This window comes from Musca autumnalis, unplaced genomic scaffold (assembly GCF_047663935.1).
Source record: "Musca autumnalis isolate F117 unplaced genomic scaffold, ASM4766393v1 scaffold_5, whole genome shotgun sequence".
NCBI classification, from domain to species: Eukaryota; Metazoa; Arthropoda; class Insecta; order Diptera; family Muscidae; genus Musca; species Musca autumnalis.
Window position 1 is genome coordinate 191,426,663 of NW_027412088.1, and position 5,558 is coordinate 191,432,220.

A 5,558-nucleotide genomic window follows, 5' to 3' on the forward strand; every position below is an offset into this window, starting at 1 on the left:
TCTGAAAGAAAGTGTGCTTCTATAGCACCTTTCTGAAAGAAAGGGTGCTTCTATAGCACCTTTCTGAAAGAAAGGGTGCTTCTATAGCACCTTTCTGAAAGAAAGGGTGCTTCTATAGCACCTTTCTAAAAGAAAGGGTGCTTCTATAGCACCTTTCTGAAAGAAAGTGTGCTTCTATACCACCTTTCTGAAAGAAAGGGTGCTTCTATAGCACCTTTCTGAAAGAAAGGGTGCTTCTATAGGGTGCTTCTAAAAGAAAGGGTGCTTCTATAGCACCTTTCTGAAGGAAAGGGGCTTCTATAGCACCTTTCTGAAAGGAAGGGTGCTTCTATAGCACCTTTCTGAAAGAAAGGGTGCTTCTATAGCACCTTTCTGGAAGAAAGGGTGCTTCTATAGCACTTTTCTGGAAGAAAGGGTGCTTCTATAGCACCTTTCTGAAAGAAAGGGTGCTTCTATAGCACCTTTCTAAAAGAAAGGGTGCTTCTATAGCACCATTCTGAAAGAAAGGGTGCTTCTATAGCAACTTTCTGAAAGAAAGGGTGCTTCTATAGCAACTTTCTGAAAGAAAGGGTGCTTCTATAGCACCTTTCTAAAAGAAAGGGTGCTTCTATAGCACCTTTCTAAAAGAAAGGGTGCTTCTATAGCACCTTTCTAAAAGAAAGGGTGCTTCTATAGCACCTTTCTAAAAGTAAGGGTGCTTCTATAGCACCTTTCTAAAAGAAAGGGTGCTTCTATAGCACCTTTCTAAAAGAAAGGGTGCTTCTATAGCACCTTTCTAAAAGAAAGGGTGCTTCTATAGCACCTTTCTGAAAGAAAGGGTGCTTCTATAGCACCTTTCTGAAAGAAAGGGTGCTTCTATAGCAACTTTCTAAAAGAAAGGGTGCTTCTATAGCACCATTCTGAAAGAAAGGGTGCTTCTATAGCAACTTTCTGAAAGAAAGGGTGCTTCTTTAGCAACTTTCTGAAAGAAAGGGTGCTTCTATAGCACCTTTCTAAAAGAAAGGGTGCTTCTATAGCACCTTTCTAAAAGAAAGGGTGCTTCTATAGCACCTTTCTGAAAGAAAGGGTGCTTCTATAGCACCTTTCTGAAAGAAAGGGTGCTTCTATAGCAACTTTCTAAAAGAAAGGGTGCTTCTATAGCAACTTTCTGAAAGAAAGGGTGCTTCTATAGCAACTTTCTGAAAGAAAGGGTGCTTCTATAGCACCTTTCTAAAAGAAAGGGTGCTTCTATAGCACCTTTCTAAAAGAAAGGGTGCTTCTATAGCACCTTTCTAAAAGAAAGGGGCTTCTATAGCACCTTTCTAAAAGAAAGGGTGCTTCTATAACACCTTTCTAAAAGAAAGGGTGCTTCTATAGCACCTTTCTAAAAGAAAGGGTGCTTCTATAGCACCTTTCTAAAAGAAAGGGTGTTTCTATAGCACCTTTCTAAAAGAAAGGGTGCTTCTATAGCACCTTTCTAAAAGAAAGGGTGCTTCTATAGCACCTTTCTAAAAGAAAGGGTGCTTCTATAGCACCTTTCTAAAAGAAAGGGTGCTTCTATAGCACCTTTCTAAAAGAAAGGGTGCTTCTATAGCACCTTTCTAAAAGAAAGGGTGCTTCTATAGCACCTTTCTAAAAGAAAGGGTGCTTCTATAGCACCTTTCTAAAAGAAAGGGTGCTTCTATAGCACCTTTCTAAAAGAAAGGGTGCTTCTATAGCACCTTTCTAAAAGAAAGGGTGCTTCTATAGCACCTTTCTAAAAGAAAGGGTGCTTCTATAGCACCTTTCTAAAAGAAAGGGTGCTTCTATAGCACCTTTCTAAAAGAAAGGGTGCTTCTATAGCACCTTTCTAAAAGAAAGGGTGCTTCTATAGCACCTTTCTAAAAGAAAGGGTGCTTCTATAGCACCTTTCTAAAAGAAAGGGTGCTTCTATAGCACCTTTCTAAAAGAAAGGGTGCTTCTATAGCACCTTTCTAAAAGAAAGGGTGCTTCTATAGCACCTTTCTAAAAGAAAGGGTGCTTCTATAGCACCTTTCTAAAAGAAAGGGTGCTTCTATAGCACCTTTTTGAAAGAAACGGAGTTTTATAGCACATTTCTGAAAGAAACGGAGTTTTATAGCACATTTCTGAAAGAAAGGGAGCTTCTATAGCACCTTCCTGAATCATAGGGTGCTTCTATAGCACCTTTCTAAAAGAAAGGGTGCTTCTATAGCATCTTTCTAAAAGAAAGGGTGTTTCTATAGCACCGTTCTAAAAGAAAGGGTGCTGCTATAGCACCTTTCTAAAATGAAGGGTGCTTCTATAGCACCTTTCTAAAAGAAAGGGTGCTTCTATAGCACCTTTCTAAAAGAAAGGGTGTTTCTATAGCACCTTTCTAAAATGAAGGGTGCTTCTATAACACCTTTCTAAAAGAAAGGGTGCTTCTATAGCACCTTTCTAAAAGAAAGGGTGTTTCTATAGCACCTTTCTAAAAGAAAGGGTGCTTCTATAGCACCTTTCTAAAATGAAGGGTGCTTCTATAGCACCTTTCTAAAAGAAAGGGTGCTTCTATAGCACCTTTCTAAAAGAAAGGGTGTTTCTATAGCACCTTTCTAAAAGAAAGGGTGCTTCTATAGCACCTTTCTAAAAGAAAGGGTGCTGCTATAGCACCTTTCTAAAATGAAGGGTGCTTCTATAACACCTTTCTAAAAGAAAGGGTGCTTCTATAGCACCTTTCTAAAAGAAAGGGTGCTTCTATAGCACCTTTCTAAAATGAAGGGTGCTTCTATAGCACCTTTCTAAAAGAAAGGGTGTTTCTATAGCACCTTTCTAAAAGAAAGGGTGTTTCTATAGCACCTTTCTAAAAGAAAGGGTGCTTCTATAGCACCTTTCTAAAAGAAAGGGTGCTTCTATAGCACCTTTCTAAAAGAAAGGGTGTTTCTATAGCACCTTTCTAAAATGAAGGGTGCTTCTATAGCACCTTTCTAAAAGAAAGGGTGCTTCTATAGCACCTTTCTAAAAGAAAGGGTGTTTCTATAGCACCTTTCTAAAAGAAAGGGTGCTTCTATAGCACCTTTCTAAAAGAAAGGGTGCTGCTATAGCACCTTTCTAAAAGAAAGGGTGCTGCTATAGCACCTTTCTAAAATGAAGGGTGCTTCTATAACACCTTTCTAAAAGAAAGGGTGCTTCTATAGCACCTTTCTAAAAGAAAGGATGTTCCTATAGCACCTTTCTAAAAGAAAGGGTGCTTCTATAGCACCTTTCTAAAATGAAGGGTGCTTCTATAGCACCTATCTAAAAGAAAGGGTGCTTCTATAGCACCTTTCTAAAAGAAAGGATGCTTCTATAGCACCTTTCTAAAAGAAAGGGTGTTTCTATAGCACCGTTCTAAAAGAAAGGGTGCTTCTATAGCACCTTTCTAAAATGAAGGGTGCTTCTATAACACCTTTCTAAAAGAAAGGGTGCTTCTATAGCACCTTTCTAAAAGAAAGAGTGCTTCTATAGCACCTTTCTAAAAGAAAGGGTGTTTCTATAGCACCGTTCTAAAAGAAAGGGTGCTTCTATAGCACCTTTCTAAAAGAAAGGGTGCTTCTATAGCACCTTTCTAAAAGAAAGGGTGCTTCTATAGCACCTTTCTAAAAGAAAGGGTGCTTCTATAGCACCTTTCTAAAAGAAAGGGTGTTTCTTTAGCACCTTTCTAAAAGAAAGGGTGCTTCTATAGCACCTTTCTAAAATGAAGGGTGCTTCTATAGCACCTTTCTAAAAGAAAGGGTGCTTCTATAGCACCTTTCTAAAAGAAAGGGTGCTTCTATAGCACCTTTCTAAAAGAAAGGGTGTTTCTATAGCACCGTTCTAAAAGAAAGGGTGCTTCTATAGCACCTTTCTAAAATGAAGGGTGCTTCTATAACACCTTTCTAAAAGAAAGGGTGCTTCTATAGCACCTTTCTAAAAGAAAGGGTGCTTCTATAGCACCTTTCTAAAAGAAAGGGTGCTTCTATAGCACCTTTCTGAAAGAAAGGGAGCTTCTATAGCACCTTTCTGATAGAAAGGGTGTTTCTGTAGCACCTTTCTGGAAGAAAGGGTGTTTCTATAGCACGTTTCTGAAATAAAGGGTGTTTCTATAGCACCTTTCTGAAAAAAAGGAGTTTTTCCTCAGGCACTTTCTGAAAGAAAGGGTGCTTCCTCAGACCCTTCCTTAAATACAGGGTGCTTCCTCAGACCCTTCCTTAAATATAGGGTGCTTTTTCCTTTCTGGAACAAATGTGCTTCTACATACCCTTTTTGGAAGAAAGGGTGTTTCTATATACCCTTTCTCAAAGAATGGGTGCTTTTGTAGACCCTTCCTAAAGGAAAGGGTGCTTCTGTAGACCCTTTCTAAAGGAAAAGTTGCTTCTGTAGACCCTATAGCACCTTTCTGGAAGAAAGGGTGCTTCTATAGCACCTTTCTGGAAGAAAGGGTGCTTCTATAGCACCTTTCTGGAAGAAAGGGTGCTTCTATAGCACCTTTCTGGAAGAAAGGGTGCTTCTATAGCACCTTTCTGGAAGAAAGGGTGCTTCTATAGCACCTTTCTGGAAGAAAGGGTGCTTCTGTAGAAATATTCTAAAAGAAAGGGTGCTCCTATAGCACCTTTCTAAAAGAAAGCGTGTTCTTATATCACCTTTCTGGAAGAAAGGGTGCTTCTATAGAAATATTCTGAAAGAAAGGGTGCTCCTATTGCACCTTTCTAAAAGAAAGCGTGCTCTTATATCACCTTTCTAAAAGAAAGGGTGCTTCTATAGCGTGCTTTACAGACCTTTCTGAAACAAAGGGTGCTTCTATATACCCTCTCTGAAAGAAAGGGTGCTCCTATAGACCCTCTCTGAAAGAAAGGGTGCTCCTATAGACCCTCTCTGAAAGAAAGGGTGCTCCTATAGACCCTCTCTGAAAGAAAGGGTGCTCCTATACACCCTTTCTGTGACTACTGATGAAATGGACTCCTCGTCCCATCACAAAGTGCAACTAAGAAATAATGGAATTGAAATGAAAACGCCGAGAATATGTTAGACGTTTCATGGTTGATTGGGAACTCAAATTATTTACTAATATATCTGACAACTGGAACTCACACTAACTAACAATATATATGTATAAGCGAAAGATAGCGGCAGATTTACTAGGTTACGCTCTATTTAATATGCATTATTTACAAACACTCAGCGTGTTGCCGGTGTTTAAAAATACATACATATTTTTTTATTTCATTTTCATAGTTCACACTCAATTTAAATTGTTATAGCCAACTGTGATGACATATTATTACAAAATATGTACGTAATTTTTCTATTTTAGATTTTTAAAAAAATGCAAATTCCACTGTCTAGTTGTGGAAAAATTTTGGATCATCATCAGAAAACCGAATAAAGCGTACTATAAAATTAAAAACCCCAACACTGGCATGCCATACTACTGCAACTGATAAAATATATTTAAAAAAAATCAAAACAAAAACATGACTTGCAACAACCGGCTTCAAAGATGTTCTTACTCCAACTCTCTCTCCATTTCTCTGTACTCGTACGGGAGCACTGCTGCTCTCTTTCTCTCCCTTGAAATTCAATAA